At 44.6% G+C, this 15912-nt stretch overlaps 1 long non-coding RNA gene across 2 annotated transcripts; it reads right to left on the reverse strand.

Moving 5' to 3' along the window:
• Positions 1 to 1170: 1170 nt before the first annotated feature.
• On the reverse strand, positions 1171 to 15912 carry LOC135299600 (uncharacterized). 2 transcript variants are annotated; one of them, XR_010361565.1, is made up of 5 exons: positions 15781 to 15912; positions 15555 to 15696; positions 6132 to 14172; positions 5581 to 5605; positions 1171 to 5331 (listed from the first exon to the last, which is right to left on the reverse strand). It is a non-coding gene; the product is annotated as an uncharacterized LOC135299600 (long non-coding RNA). The 2 variants fall into 2 exon arrangements; XR_010361564.1 differs by having other exon boundaries at positions 5581 to 14172.

Consider the following 15912-nt stretch of genomic DNA (forward strand, 5'->3'; position numbering starts at 1 on the left):
TCCATGTGCAGCCTCAAATGGATGGAGCATTGGTATTTTTACATTCCTCCACCTGAGATCTCATAAATGGTGATGGATATTATCCCTCTGTCTCTATTACAGGCAAGAAGGAAGGCTCCCTCACAAAAATTCCCATCATACTGGATTGTTTGTCTACTCGTTGTGTGAATGTGCATGTTGAATATTCACATATCTCTAACCTTGTTTACCATAACCAGCCTCTTTTTGCATACATCAGGCTTCTGTGGAGTTCTCTTGAGTCCTCAGGGATTCATTCCACTTAATGATAAAACAAAAGATCTGCATTGCTGCTATTGTAGCTTCAAGTGTTTCTCAATACTGTATTGTCTCACACCAGGACATGGTTAAGTAGGATGGGAACTGTATTTCAAAATGGGCATGAGAAAACTAGATGTAATTTGCATGGCTGCACAAAGTACAGGAATCCGCTGTGTAGTCTGTCACTTTCTCAAGCTGAGAAACTCTAGAAGAGAAAAGTTCCCAGAAAACCAAAAGCTAAAACTATGCTGCTATTTTACACAATTTAAATTCTTATATAGAGTCAGGGTTATTCAGTTCTAGTGGGCAGGACTAGGGAGATGTCTCTTTTGTGATGGTAACTGGATTTTTTCAGATACTACTCTCTATATTCTTACTTTTCTTACTGGAGTGCAGCATGTACACTTTTTTCTGTTGGAGTTTGCCTGTGTATAAATGTAGAAATACATGACTACATACATATGTGTTTGTATGTACGTACACACACAAGGTCTGGGGGACCTGTCTGTGTCTGCACAAATTCTATTTGAATTCCAATGACTTCTTATATTAACTTTAACTTTCAGGGCTGATTAATGACTGTTTCACAGCAGAGGAATTATATCAGCTTTAACTCAAGGCATCAAGGACCATCAACACTGTCCTTAGAGCTCTTGGGGTTTCACATAACATTTCTACTTCAAAAGAAAATAACAGAAAGCTCCAAAACTGAAAGACATAAAGAGACAAGATCCTACTGCAGAAGACACAGACAGCACTCCAAAATTGAAAAAAAACCTCTTTCCAGAGCCAGAAGATTGTCTGGAGATGGGTGGGCCAGAGCTATGTGCTGTTTCTTGAAGGACACTGACCCAAACATCAAAGGACTCAAGAAGCACTAAGGGCTCTCAGAAAGGGTAAGACATTCAGGTATTTATTGTCTTTCAGAGGTGTTTTTATTATTTTCTGGACTTTCAGAGTATAAAACAAAGGTGGCTTTAGGACACTGCTCTGCAAAACCTTTGTGTATATTGATCCACCCCATGAGTTCCCAGGAGGGTGAAACTGGAGGAATCCTGATCTTGGAAAGGACATTGGCTCAGCTAGAGCTGCTGGTAACATCCACAGCCTGAGTTTAGATGGACCAGCAGTAAAGGACCCAGAAAGCAAAGGATTGCTGAAACAAGTTTAAACAAAACCAGATGTACAACATTAGAGGAATATATATTTAAATAAAAGCTTAATCTTTAAGCCTCTAGAGCATACTCCTCTGGCAGTCAGTGAACTGAATGCAATATAAAACCCCCAGGTAATACAAGAAACATGAACAATTCCTGCAGGGAGGGATCCTGAGGTGTTTTGCAAGTAAATGGATACAGAGAAGACTAATAATTATCAGTTTGCTGTGAACTGGGGTCTCATCCTCTGGAAATCCCTGTAGAGAAGAATGGAGTAGGATTCCCAGATGAACATGAAGTACTGCTGGTTTGATATTCCCTTCCTTCTGGGCATTAATAGTTTGGGAGTCTTCTACCAGCTTTTTCAGTAAATCCTTCCTCCACTACTCATGTAATTCAATCTCTCCTGCTCCTTAGCTGAGCATGGTCCTGCTTGCCTGCAAAATCACTGAGTCCTCAGGTTGGCTCAGCAGGCATTAGTTATACTTCAGGGATTTCTCTTTTGAAAGTTTGGATCAAAAGACATGTACTTTGCCCAGGTAATGGACAAATGATGGGTCAGTGGCACAAGTAGCTGTAATGAACGTGGCAGGTGCTGTGGTCTGTGCTAGCTCCTTTCAGAAAAAGCAGAGTAAGGAGGACTGGCCGTGTCCTTCCACCTCTGCCTTGCACAGCAGCTGCACTGTGGCATCTCTCCAGCTTCTGGCAAAACAACTCCCACCCGGACAATTGTGAATGTTTCATGTGGTTGGGGAGCACTGGAGAGACGGGCCAGAATTTCAGCCTGTTAAGCTAAACCCAACAAATAGGAAATTATCTGCATATAAATATAGTTTATGCTTTTCCACTTGAAAGGAAATCCCCTTATCAGCTCAGTCTCAGTTGAAAACAACTATGGATACTGTGGGCTGAGCCAAGAGCCCTTGCTGAGGGCCTTGGGTGGCCTGCCCTGGCAACTGAATCCATGGCTTTACAGCCCTTTGGGGAAGGAGTTTTCCCATACTTTGTAAAATAAGTTGCCAGAGAGAGCTGTTGAAGGGCAAAGTGGAGCATGGAAATAGCACATGGCTGTTCTGCTCAGCCTGATACTGGGAACTGATGCAAAAGGAGGGAAGGAGATGTGAAGTTCGAACAGATTTTTTTGGTTAAATGCCATTTTTTTTTCCCTTTTAAGTAGACTCCTATCCTGCTGCCACTGAAATCAATTAAAATGTTGCTATTAAATTTCAAGAAAGTAAGAATCATTACAAACTTCCTTGTTGTCTGAATCTTCAAATCTTAGTCCTTCCTCTGTTCTTCCTTTCAATGTATTTTTTTTGTTAAAATGCTCTTCAAGCTTATGAAATCCTGTACATTTGAATATATGTACAGGTGGGATAAAGCATTTTATTTATTTAAAAAACCCAAACTGAACAAATCCAAACTGAAGTTCTCTGCTGCAATAGTACAAAGCTGTCTTAAAAATCAAAACAAGCTAGCAACAAAACCTCTGAAACCATCCCAAGAAGTACAGGATGGCACGAAGCCCTGGTTCAGTGCTCAGAAATTCAGCAGAGCCACATACAGAAGTAATTCTCCATGTATTCATCAGGAACACAGCAACCCCTGAAAATTATCCTAAGTTACTGCCAGGGAATAAACATTTCTCCATGTTATCTGGTGGCCAGAAAAGTGGGTTTTTTACCCCAGAAGCGCAATGATGCGGCTGATAACAGATAATTTGGCAACACACACTAGTGGTCTCCATGTGTGTCTCATACATGGTGTGAAATGTAAATTTTCTCTGCAGCCAGCCTGATCCAAGGCATGGGAACAGCAAGTGGCACCTTTCACTGCTGGAGCTGTTCTGCCCTGCTGAACCACCTCCTCCCTGCAGGCTGCCCAGCAAAGGGCAGGACTCGCTCACAGAGTGCCCTGCAGCCCTGTCAGGGTGGTTTTTGTGAGCAGCTGTGGTGAGTCCCTCTCTTTTTCTGGCATGACTCGCACTCTTCATAGTGATCCCAAAGACCCCGCACTGGAGCAGTGCAGAGAAGGAGCAGTGACCAAATGGGACTGGAAGGAAAAATGAGCTGACAGCACGTTCAGAATTCCTTTCAGCCTCTGGAGGAGTTGTGAGCAGCAGCAATGGAGCCTTTCACAGAACAGGAGCTGGTTCCCAGCTTCCCAGGGGACTGCTTTGGGAGCCACGGCCCAGCAGCACCACCCACCTCAGGGAAGGATCTACCTCCTGGTAAGAACAAGATTTGCACGGCATTCTCAGCATCCCTGGTCCGTTTCAAATCCTCTGGTCCGGGAAAAGCGTTGCTCTCCCATCCTTATCCTGCCCCAACAATCAGAATTTGTTTTTCCCAGATGAAGCGGGGAGCATCCCACCGCATGAGCCCAAAGAAACAATTTTTATATATCTGTTTTCCACTGAAACAGCATCATCTTCCTGATGGCGTGGGGTCAGTTAAAGTTCTCAAGCTGTGCTGTGGAGGCTTTCTCCACAAAAGCGGGGGTGTTAACCATGGTGGCATGGCACAGCTCCAGCTCCGCTCTCCCGCTGCTCTGGCAGCCGGGGCAGCGCACCCCGCGCTGTTTAAACAGCTGCCTCGTTTCATCTGGGACGTGGCTGCCCTTCAGTCCTGGGAGAAGAGCTCATCTTCTGGATAGTTTGCATAACAATTAACATTTGTCAGCTGAGATCTGCCTGGTGAAAGATCACTATTTACAAGTGGGCGGGTGAGTCTTCGGAGGCTGCAATACTTCTTGAACCACAAAAAACGAAGCTGAGAGTGGGGAGCCTGAAGGTGGGCTGATTTCACACGGCAGGTTTAAGGAAGAGTTCCTTTTGCATTCAGCTCAGAGGTAGAAAAGCAGAGGCTGCCATGAAAGAGGGGATTCTTCAGCTCTTACAGATTTCATTCAGTTGTTCCAATGAAATAAATACATCCGCCTTAAACAATTGAAAGAGGTATTTACTGCCTGTGGTTTAACAACTGTACTAAGTCAAAGGGACCAGTCAACTAGAGCCTTATAATTCTTTTCTAAAGAGAGGATGAGAGAAAAGAATGAGACGACAATGCAGTATTTATAATAAAGATGAAATGAGTGGAACTCAATGGCGCCAGCAACCCTGGAGCTCCTGCTGCTTGGGCTAATGCATTTTGCATTAGCACGTCTGGATATCTGGCACTGGAAGGTCCTGCACATGCTTTTACAAAATAGCAGCATTCTTACAGCAGCAGCATTTCTTCCAAGCACCACCACTGACGGGTGCAGCTGGGATGGGCAGCCCCTGCAGCTGGGTGAATCAGCAGGAAGTTTTCAGGTGACTGAGACCTGTTTTCCACTTGCCTTCCTGCAGCCAGGTTGCTTTTTTACCTGCTCACTTTGCACGTTGCCAAGTGATTGCACCGTGACTCCCTGATGGAGCACACACTTGAGTGGATGTAAGGGCAGCTGTCCCTGCCCGGGAGCTGGGGGCTCACAAAGGCAGAATTCCTGACTTCTCAGGTTATACTGGGGGCTACTGGGCACACAGACATCATGTTGAACATACAAAATTACATCTGTAAGTAGGTTTGCTCTGCATAGGCTAAATAAATAACATCTGTGTTACAAGAACCCCCATGTGATCTCTATCCCATACTACTCCATTACTCCATCAGCTAATCTTGTATTTGCCTTGGAAGCAATACAAAATCCTCAAAGGAATTAATAGCCAGCAACTGCAGATCACCAGAGCAATTTATTTTTTGTTCTTTCCCCCAACAGACTGGAGAGATACGTGTCTCTGTTCTTACTGAAACCTGGATTTGAAAAGCTCTGTGTTGCCTCATCTTCTCATAACCTTGCAGAACAACAGCATTAGCAGTAATGAGCAAAGCACAGCAGCACCTCAGGACAAACTCTGGGACAAATAGAAAGACCACCTGGGTGTAATGTTGTAAGAAGCAGATAGCAAATGGTACCTTCTTATAACTAATACATTAGAAAGGATAAATTCAACACTTCAGGGTTTTCTTTAGGTTTTTGGCATATACAAATAATTTCTTGTTCTAAGAAATAAGTGTTACCAGAATGTATTCAATAATACTTAAAATATGGACCTTGGCTGCTTGTTTTTCTTTCTGTCTAAGCCTCTCTTACATGAACTTACCTTTGCACAGAAGCAGCACAGAAATCTGTGGGGAAAAGAAAAATAGTGCTAGAGGCTGCCAAAAAGTGTGGGAACAAGTCAGTGATGAGTGAGAAAGGCAGAAGGAAATACATTTATGAAGCTGTTGTCCTGATTTCTCTATGCTTGAATCCATCTAAGAACAGGACTTCTTCCAAAAATACAGCTACTCTCAGCCTTTGACCCCCAAGTACTGGAGCAGCAGGTCTGGGGTAGCAGCTATGAGCCCTGGAACCTTGATCCCAGCATGTGGTCATGGACAAATTACTTCTGCCTTAAATTTCCAGCAACACCTTTTGTTTCCAGTAGCAATTATTGGTGTTAAACACTACAAAATCTGCTCTTACTATCTTGACCTCCTATATGGAAAATACACTTCTGAGAGCCATGGGATGTTGTTCAGTTGCCACATCACAATGCCCAGAACTTTTCTGGCAGTGGTAAGTCCAAGCCAGGCTGCTTTTCACTGCCAACCTGCTCACACACCATGGTGACTTACCCAAACTGGAGGGTGAGAAGAAACCAACACTTACCTTTGTTTTAAGACAGCCCTGGTTAGAGTGTCTTGCAATGAGTTACTTAAACCAAGGCAGGCAGAGACTTTTGGAGAGGAGGATGGAAGCCCAACAGAAGCTGGAGGTGTGGAAGGTAATTAGGAAAAAGGCCTTTAAATACCACAGGTGGGCAATAGCTCAGCACCAGGAATAGAGATCCTGCTCTTGGTCTCCAGGGCAGGCAGAGGTCCCAGGCTGTGACTCCTCACAATTAGGCTGGTCAGGATATGGCTTGGATCTGGAGGTGAGGTCTGGACTGAGGTTTTGACTTGTTGCTATTCAGACGAGTTCCAGGAGGCAAATGTCTTATGCTGAGTAACCTCCTCAGGTTTGGAGTCTGAATTGGTGTCCATGAGGAATGTGAAGTATTTAGCAGCTCAGTCATTAGCTGCTTCCAGGAGGATGTGCTGCTGGCCTCGCTCCACAAGGTCCCTGGGGATGGGCTGAGCTTTAACTTTGCAAAGTGTTTTAGAGAAACACTGGACACTCTGGGGCTGCAGAAAGTGCAGTTGGGGCAGAGTCCTGCACTTCCTCATACAGAAAAGCCAAAATGGAAATTGAAGCTAAAGGAAGAAGCTCCTGGAGCCACTTGTGGGTTCTCAGGAAGCAGGAAAGCCCCTCATGTTCCTGCCCTCACACATCCTCAGCACTACTTTCTAAAGGGATGCATTTCAACATTTTTGTCAGGCATCAGTGCTTTTTTTACCGTCTCCTGCATTGCTACATCTTTTCCTTCTTTCCAGTGTAACCACTGTCTCAGAGAGTTTGAGCTGCTGCTCAGCCAGGACTGGAGAAATGGCCACAGAGACATACAGTTTGTGACAGGTAATTCTGATTTATGCCACTTGGTGCTATCACACAGGGCTTTGAAAACAACGTGTCCCAGTGCAGCCACATGTATTTTCCTGTCTGCTGCTCTGTGAAGCCTGGAACAGCTTAAGGCTTTGTATGTATCCTACTCTGCCTGCAGCAGAGTATCCTGCTAATGCTAAAAGGCATTTTGACAACCTGTATTCAGTATTCTCCTTCCTGCAGGGAATCTCAGCAGCAAAATTGTCAGAGTCACTCACAGGCTGAGTTGATATGTCTACAGACTGTGCTGAGGGAGTTGCATTTTCCCACCTCTGGTTTACTGGGGGAGCTGGGGCAGCTGGTTTTCCTTTCAGGTGGTGCCTGGAGCAGAGGCAACTGAGCTGGGAGTGAAATGCCTAAGATGTCACTTGCTGTTCCCTCAGCTTGAAGAACAGTAACTTATTGCTTTAGTAAAGAACCAGTCCAAAATAATGCCCTGGCCTTGTGATGGGAGAACTGGAATCCCAGTGGTATGATGGATCTGCACTGTCCCCAGAAATGGCCCATGTGGATCCCACCAGGGAATGGACATTGTGCAGGAAGAGACGTCTCAGAAATGCAGCTCCCTGGGAGATTACAGAATCACCCAAGACAGCATTTTGAAGATAGCCTGGAAGAGCAAGAATGGTGGGAACTCCTCATGGCCAAGATCCTGGGAATGGGGCAAAAAGAGGGGAAAGGATGGGTGCATGATGACTCCTGCAAGGAGACCCAGAGCGAGGCTTCTGCATCCCCCTGCTTGCTGCACAACATGGCTGTGAGCAGGTGTACCCCAGGGGCAGGGGAGGGCCACGCTGACTGCAGGCACTGCTGTGCTCTTGGGGCGTTGCCCACTCCATGAAGTGGCTTTGGCAAGGCAGCAGATGCCATGTCCTCAGTCCTGAGTGCAGAGGCAGGGACTCTGCCCTCCCGAGCACGCTGCACATGATGGCATCCAACCAGCAGGGCACACATCCAGCTGTGGATGGGTGCCAGCTGTGAGGGCAGCCCCAGGAGGGGGACTCCCTGCTTTGGGGTAGGTCACCATGTTACCTGATTTGTCTCTTTCTGTGGTTTTGATAGTTTTGCACATATTTCCATTGTGCTGTGCTTTGCTTTTGCAGTCACATGTCAAGAACAGTCAGGATACATAAAAACAGGAAAGATATTTAATCTTAGGGTCATGAGAATGACACTTGACTTAGCAGAGCTACTCATCCAGTTGCTTTTCTTCTAATATACTTGTTTTCTTTTTTGCAGTACTGACAGTGTTTCAAGCATCTGGATTTCAGCCACAGCTCCTGATATGAAGTTTTGGACAAGTGATGGGTCAAGGTACATCTTGAAGGGACTACGGTAAACTAACAAATTGTACCATCTCAGAAAAACTCAGGACTTGCTCTTGATATCTTTCCATCAATTTCTTCTTTTGTCTAGAAATACATCCTAGAGTCTCTTAGGCAAACTGGTGTGTTTTTGTTCATTGCACAATTTTCTTCAGCTGGTGAATAATAATTCCCCTATTGGATCAAATAATTAGAATAATGCAAATAGACCAAAATAACAGTTGCAAATTAAATTATGCCTAAGTACTTTACAATAAACAGATCAAGAAAAATACATTAATTTTAACACCTGAATTCTTTGTATAAGCAGAATCAAGAGGCAGAAGACCAGGAGGAATGTTAAAAGTTGCAATAACCCTAAATCCTGGGTCATGCAATTTGAGCTTTGCCATTGGAAAACTGTTGCATGTCGCACACACTGTGCTTTAAAAATGGAAGTCCCCAAACCTGGGCTGAACTTTGGTGCCTCTCCTTTAGAAATGCTTTCACTATCATTTACAGGGGGGAATCACCCTTGCACAGCTCTCCCCACTTTGGCAGCAGACCAAGCCAGCTTGCATCTGTCATGAACAGTGAGTGGCCCTGTCCCACCAAAATCCAAAAATGCCACTTGGCACCACATGGAGTTTTCCCAAAGTGGCATTGCAGGCAAGGAGCAGAACCCCCTTGTTTCAAACTCCTGAATTATCAGAAAACTTCTAGAGTTTCTCAGGCATTCACCACACCCCCACAATGTGTCCGGCTGAGTGAGAGCGCCTTGCGGCAGGATCGGGTTTTATCCGGCACCAGGTACGCTGATAACCCTCCCTAATCAGTCGCTGATCTCTGCGCGGTGAAAGCTCTGCCCCTGGTATTTCTGCTGAAGCTATTTTTAAATGACAGTGTGATGTTTTGTTTTCTTTCTCTCATTTGTCAATGAAGAACTGGCTGTGCTGTGTGTCTGGTCTGACAAGAAACTTCCAGTTATTTTTCAGCCCGTTCCAGCTGGGATGGAGGCAGGGCTGGAGAAAGTGCTGTCTGCAGGCAGGGTGAGCCCTCCAGGGAGCAGTGACCCTGCAGCCCTCTGCCTGTCAGGGTCCTCTGGGTCCAGCTGTGGGAAAAAAGCCTTCTAGGTTTCTTCTGACTCTGGTCCTGATGCTGCTTTAGGCTGGCTTTCACAATTAGGGCTATTTTATGTTTAGCTGAGTTGCTACTTCCATTAATGTTGGGGTTTTGTTTGATTTGGTTTTGTTTTTTTCTGTCATGTTAATTGGACTAGGTTTTCAAAGAATTAAGTTTTAACTTTAGGTTCTGAATGGCCTTAGAGCATGAGCACCTAAAAATTGAAAATTAAAACCAGTCATGTCCAAATGGTGTCAGTGCATGGACAATTCACATTTCATCTCATCAAATGGCCTTCCCAAATGGAGATGTAACAAGTTCCACCTCTTCATCCAAATACCTGGACATCACTGCACGTTTCACAAAGGGCTGCATGTTTCACACATAATTTCTCTCAAAAATGTATTATAGATTGGCAATATATAATACTTTCCATCCCTGTTGGTTTCTTCTGGATGAAGGAAATATAAAATACCTGCTGGAATTTTGCTGATTCCCAAGCATCCTTCAGCACTGCTGGATGGCAGTTGTTCCACAGCTGTATACCAAGGTTTTCTAACCCATAAAATTCAGACACAAATAGCTCACAGAAGATGAAACCCTACTAAGAAATACTGGTTGTCTATGAGTGTGTGACTATCAGATAAAAACATGCCTAATTAAGTCCTAGAAAATTACATTCACTGGTTTTGAGTCCTCTGTTTATACCTGGGCCCAAGATTTCTGTTTAATCCCAGGGATTCATAAGGATTCATTCTATCATCTTCCCTTACTTATGTTCAATATTGGTTCCCTACAGAGCTAATCCCACAGACTTCATCAAGATTACTGCTCAGGTAATTCATTCCAATCTAAGAAAAAGTGTTTTGACCCAGTTGAGACCAAGTTTTCGGAGGAGAGCCCGTCCCTGGGATCAGTCCTTGGGGCAGAACTACATCTTTACTAAAGGTTGCTGCCCTGATCCAGCAGATTCAGCAGTTGGGGCATGAGGGAGAATTCCATCCCTTCTTAATCTGAGCTATGCCAATTCCCACCAGTTACCAAAACTGGTTTTTACACTGCAGAGTCCAGTAGAACTGGACTGAAACCAGTATGCCTTTTTTTTTTTTTCCCACTGAGAATCTAACTGATACTCTGAAATCCTGAATTTTCTAGTTTGTAATACAAAAGCCATTGGGAAGACCAGATACAGCCTGACTGGTTAGATTTTAAAGATATGTTGGAACCTAATAATTTCTGCTGCTTTTAGTTAAGATCCCTGAGGCAATAATAACGGAAGCTGTAAAAATATGTCCCTTATTCATCGTGGCTTTACGTCAGAGGTTTACTGCTCTAATCATTAACTAGCCTGCTGCATTATCCATGAAAATTGCTTGGTAATATTTATGAAATGTGACCTTTGTTAATTCAATGTTACAAAGTGTTGGATTCATTCTGTTTGCAAGTGGAACAGATTTCCAAATCACTCTGCAATTAGTACAGTTTGATCTAACCAGCCTATCTCTGCATGGGGTAGGCTTCTACTGAAACAGCAGGATCACTGTCAGAAATGAAATGTGCTTTCCGTACGGCTGTGACACCTGCTTGCACTACATCATCTTTGGCAAAGGTAAGTGCTGAATGAATATTCACAATAAGGGAAAACAGTAACCAGACTTAGAAAGATTTTTGTTGTGAGAAATACCTCAGTTAACAAAAATAAAAATGTTCATGGCCAAAAATGATTGCTATGTGTAATAGTGTAAGGGGAAATAAAAAGAAAATGGGACAATGTTAGGCTGAAATGGGCATGATTACCCATTCCATGATAGATACAGATAAAGGAATTGCAAGAAACAACAGGAAGATTCAGGACCCTCATGGAGTCAAGATGCTTTGCTGCATGATTCTCTAATCCACTCCCAAGGCCACCATTAGGTGTGGACAATAACTCCTTCTCTACCTAAAAAGTCCACATTTCTGATCCTCCAATGCTACCATGAATTTCTGATTCTCACAGTCATACAGGACACCCTGCAATGCCTCAGCCTATGGGGTGTTTTGAAGGAACCAAATTTCACTGGAGCAACAAATGTGCCGGACAAGCACCACGCAGTGAAGCCATGTGGCACCACTCAGCAGCAGATCACCAGGAATGTGTAATATCTGCAGCATTAATGTCATATTCTTCCATTTCCCGAGCTCCACATGCTCAGTGTCCATTTTCAATACTTTCAATGCTTACTCCAGCTGGGACTGTCTCATGTGACAACCACACTGGGAACAAACTGAGCATGTCCCTGTCTGCATTAGTCCCCCGAGCTTGTCCACTAGTGATGTGCAAAATTAGGGCTTGGTTTGATAAGCCAAGTTAAGCTCTGATGAAATCTCTGTGCAGATGTGTAAAATATACCAGTCTGGCAGTGTGTTTTATTTTCCTCTAGCATGACAGCTGACTGTGCTTTCCTTTGCAGGAAATAAACATCCTTTTAGTTAAAGCAGGAGCTGGAGAGCCACAGAGACACCACCCTCATGTTCTCCTCTCAGTGTTGTGGAAACAGAAAGAGAGGTTGGGACAGGTTTGGGACAGGACAGGCAGCAGCTCCTCATCCAGGACAAGGTAGTACAGCTGCCCTGCAGACAGGCCAAAGCTTCTTAGGAGGAAGGTGCTCAGGTCCTCACAACAGTCCTGCCCTTCAAACTGGTGTTTTAACACATCTTTTCCTATATAGGAACGGTAACCATATTAACCTACAGGACCTGAGTAATTTGATGTCAAAGCAGCAGCACAGGCTGCAGAAAACGCCGCCCATGCTCTGCTGCAGTCAGTCCTCCAAGCCTGCACGCTGCCTGCAAGCCTGGCCAGCAGTGCTTGATGAACCTGCCCTCTTCCTTTGCCCTTGACAATGTGCCAGACAACAGAAGAGCTGCTAAGGAAACAAATGTTGCCTGTGAATGACATGGGTTTCTTGGCATCTGGCTGACAATTGTGGCACTCATGGCCAGAACTCACCAGAATCAGGGATTCCTGCTTCCTGTCACTCTGCTGTTTCCCAAGGAAAAAGAATACAGACATTGGAACAAGGAAATAGCAAGCGAGAAGCTAGAGACCTGTACAGGCTGTAATGATGTGGGAACTGGGGGAAAAGGGCTCTGTAAGTACTGGTACCATGGGCTGCAGCATTCCCTGCTAGCAGCAGTGGGCTCCAACAGGCTGCTCTCACCACCAGCCCACCTACCCTGCAGGTTCAGTTCTTTGGATGCCCTTCCCATTGCCCAAAATTGTTCCTGAATGTGGGAAAATTTGCAAAGGGTTAAATCATGTGGTCTGAAGCAACTGGCAAGAAGGAGAAGATTTGAGAGTGAACATGTGAAACCAGGGAGAAGGGGAACAAGCAGCTGCACTGATGGGATGAACTGAGCCTCTCCAGGTGTCCCAGGAACACAAACATGTGACAGCCAATGGACAGGCAGTGACTGTGGCACTCAGAAATCAGGGAGCAACAGCACAGGCATAGCTGCTCTCTGGCTTCTTGCTGGGGCTCCATTGCATGCACTTAGTGCATTTGCATGTCCCCATGTTGGTGCAGAATGGATGAAGTCCTGGTTATCCCACAGCTCTGAGGCAGGCACAGATCCAAGGAAAGAGGGAGGCTGGGAGAGAAGAAGTGGTCTGGCCAAAAACACATCTAGAAATCCCCAGGGTCCTGCTGGAGAGCAGTGCTAGAGCCAGGTTCCTCCCCACTGAGCTGAGCAAGTTCCTCTCTGCAACAATCAACGCAATGTTTTCTCTTCTCAGAATCATGGATTGCTCCATCAGACAAAAGATTTTCCTCCTGCTGGGTCCTTCCTCAAAGATGGGGCTCTCTTTACCATCCACCGCTGTTCTGTTTCAGCAAAAACATGTGAGTGTTCTGTGAGCACACCCCTCATCTTCGTAATGTTTATGACATCCCAGTGTGAAATCCCCATTTGGTTTCAGGTCTCCACTTTGCCTGTTTTTTTCCAACCATGTCAGCATTTTTTGAGCTTCTGAAAGTTTAGGAGTTTCTACGTTTTTGCATAATTAGGAAATTGAAAGATGTGGTTTATCTACTTGTTTCCTGTGAAACACAAAAGGCCGAGAGATTGGGGGAGTGTGTGGGTTGGGGTGGGGTGTGTAGATAAGACTCCTAGAGAGCACAAAAGTGAGTGTGCACTATGAGGAGAGATTTTCTGCTGAGCCCACTGGCATAAAGTGAGGACTGCAACCACATTTGTCTGTGGAAATTGACTTGTCTGTGCAAATGACTTCTGGGAAGTACCCCTCACTTCCAAGGTGGTGTGCTGCAGTTTGTTGTCACTGCAGCTCTCAGGCTGCAGAGCAGTAGCCATGGCAGTCCTCCTTTCTTGCCAAGGGGCGCTGCAGTGCTGGCCAAGCACCCTCTCCTCCAACATGTCACCAACATCAGTGACATTTTCTGCCACGCAAATTCTTTCCCACTTTGCAGTGTTTGCCCCAGAGGGGTTTGTTGACTAGGAGGTGCTTTGAGCAGCTTGCCAAGGAAGGGGCACGGCGTGTGAGGGATGGTCTGTCCATGAAGGCGTGGGCAGCACTGATGCAGAGTTTGGTGCTCCCCATCCAAGCTGCTCTTTCCCATCCTGTGTCAGCCCTGATGTGGGCTGGGACTGCTGGGCAGGGAGAGCAGGAGGAAGGCATGTTGTGATTCAGCAGTGCTTATTTTTACAACCAGCTTTCCATCTTCCAGAACAAGGCAAATTTCCTGTATGAAAATGTTTTCAGTTGAATATATCACAAAAAAGTAATAATAGATATTTCAAGATGTAAACAGTAGCTCTTCTCCTCTAGAAAAAAAAAAAAAAGGCAATTACAGCCTTTGCATGTTGTGTAGCTGTTTACTAACATGTAACATAACTCTAGGGATCAAAAGTGGGGGAAATAAACTGGATTAAAGGCTTTTTTTTAACTGAAAGTATTCTCCATAAAACTCATATGCTGAGAGGATGACTAATGTAACCAGTGTGTGTTTTGAAGCGTGTCATTAACACTTTTTATGCTTTCTGAACACACAAAGAGAAACCCCAGGAGAGAATTAATTTACAAATCTGATTAAGCATAGTGCCTAAGTGGCAAAAAGCATCATACAATAAATAGTAGACTCCACAGGTAAGCAAAGCTTTAAAAAATGAAACAAACATACTCTACAAAGAGCCCAGATGTGTGCATTTTGGATAGTTTAATGTGTGTTTGATTAGATGTCAAAGGTACAGACAATGAAAACAGAGGTCACACTGAGGTAATAGCACTGACCTCTTTTTCCTTCAGCCATCATACTGCCTGCCTAGTGGAAAACATGTGTCTGAATTTGGGAGGCAAAGGCAAGGATGCAAACAGAAGAATGAGACCAAAGATTGTCTACCTGATGTCTAAAAAACATTTATGGATACCTTTTGTGTGGTTGTGTCAGCCTTTGCTCATGCACAGCTATAGTGTGGTTTGTGTCAGTGTTGCAGAACTGAGCAGTACTATTGCTCAGCAATCAGAGGTTACCTCTCTTCAGGGACTTTCTGAGTTCACAGGATTGGGATGCTAATTCAAATACCTTGTAGCTGTAGATCATGGGTGTCTGCAAACTCCAGACAGATGGTTATTAGAAGTTAAAGCTTTAAGTCTCATCAGAGCACCTCTGATTATTGCACCTATCTTTTTAAATAGAAGAAAATACTACTAGTGATCTTCTCATCCCCTGGGTGACTGCCAATATATTTAGCACTGTTAAACAACCCTCAACCTTTCATTCAAAAACAGAGAGGTGACAGAGTGACTTGGTGTAAGTTAGACTTTCCCACATGAGGGAGTGAGTGGTGAAATGCACTGTCCCAATACTGCTGTATTGTTGGGTACAGGTCCCACCTTCCACCATCCTTAGCACACCTGAAAGAGTGAAAAAAGTAAAAATCCATCCCTGTGTACCCTGGTCTCAGTGGACAGGAGGACTATTTTGTGGTGAAAGCCCTGAACTGGATGTGAGATATACAAGTTATTACAGGTATCTCATTCCTCTAGTAATGAGATCCAGGGATTTTTTTGTGTTTCTACTTCCCTCTGCATAGGGAATGTTTATTCATAACAACTTTCTCATACCTTTATGTGTTTTCTCTGTGTTGACTGTAGGGTCTCCACATGAAGCAAAGCTCTCTTGGTGTGTGTAGATCATCTAGAGCAGTCTCCTGCAGATACCAAGAGACCAGCAACAATGAAGAAGAGGTGAAGAGCTGCCAGTGTCCTGAGAAGGCAGAAAAAGGAGAATCCATTAAGTAATACACTGAAACTTCTTTTCTGTGGGCTGATAAAACACATATTCACTTACACAATGCAGACGCTGTCAGAGAAGCAGGAAGTCATGTCCCTGGTGTTGAGACTGTGCTGTAACTGCAGGGAGTCCAACACCTTGGATGGGGCTCAGGCAGAGAATCTGTGTCACACCAAAGGAGAGGAATGG

Source organism: Passer domesticus, chromosome 4 (assembly GCF_036417665.1).
Source record: "Passer domesticus isolate bPasDom1 chromosome 4, bPasDom1.hap1, whole genome shotgun sequence".
In the NCBI taxonomy this organism is placed as follows: domain Eukaryota; kingdom Metazoa; phylum Chordata; class Aves; order Passeriformes; family Passeridae; genus Passer; species Passer domesticus.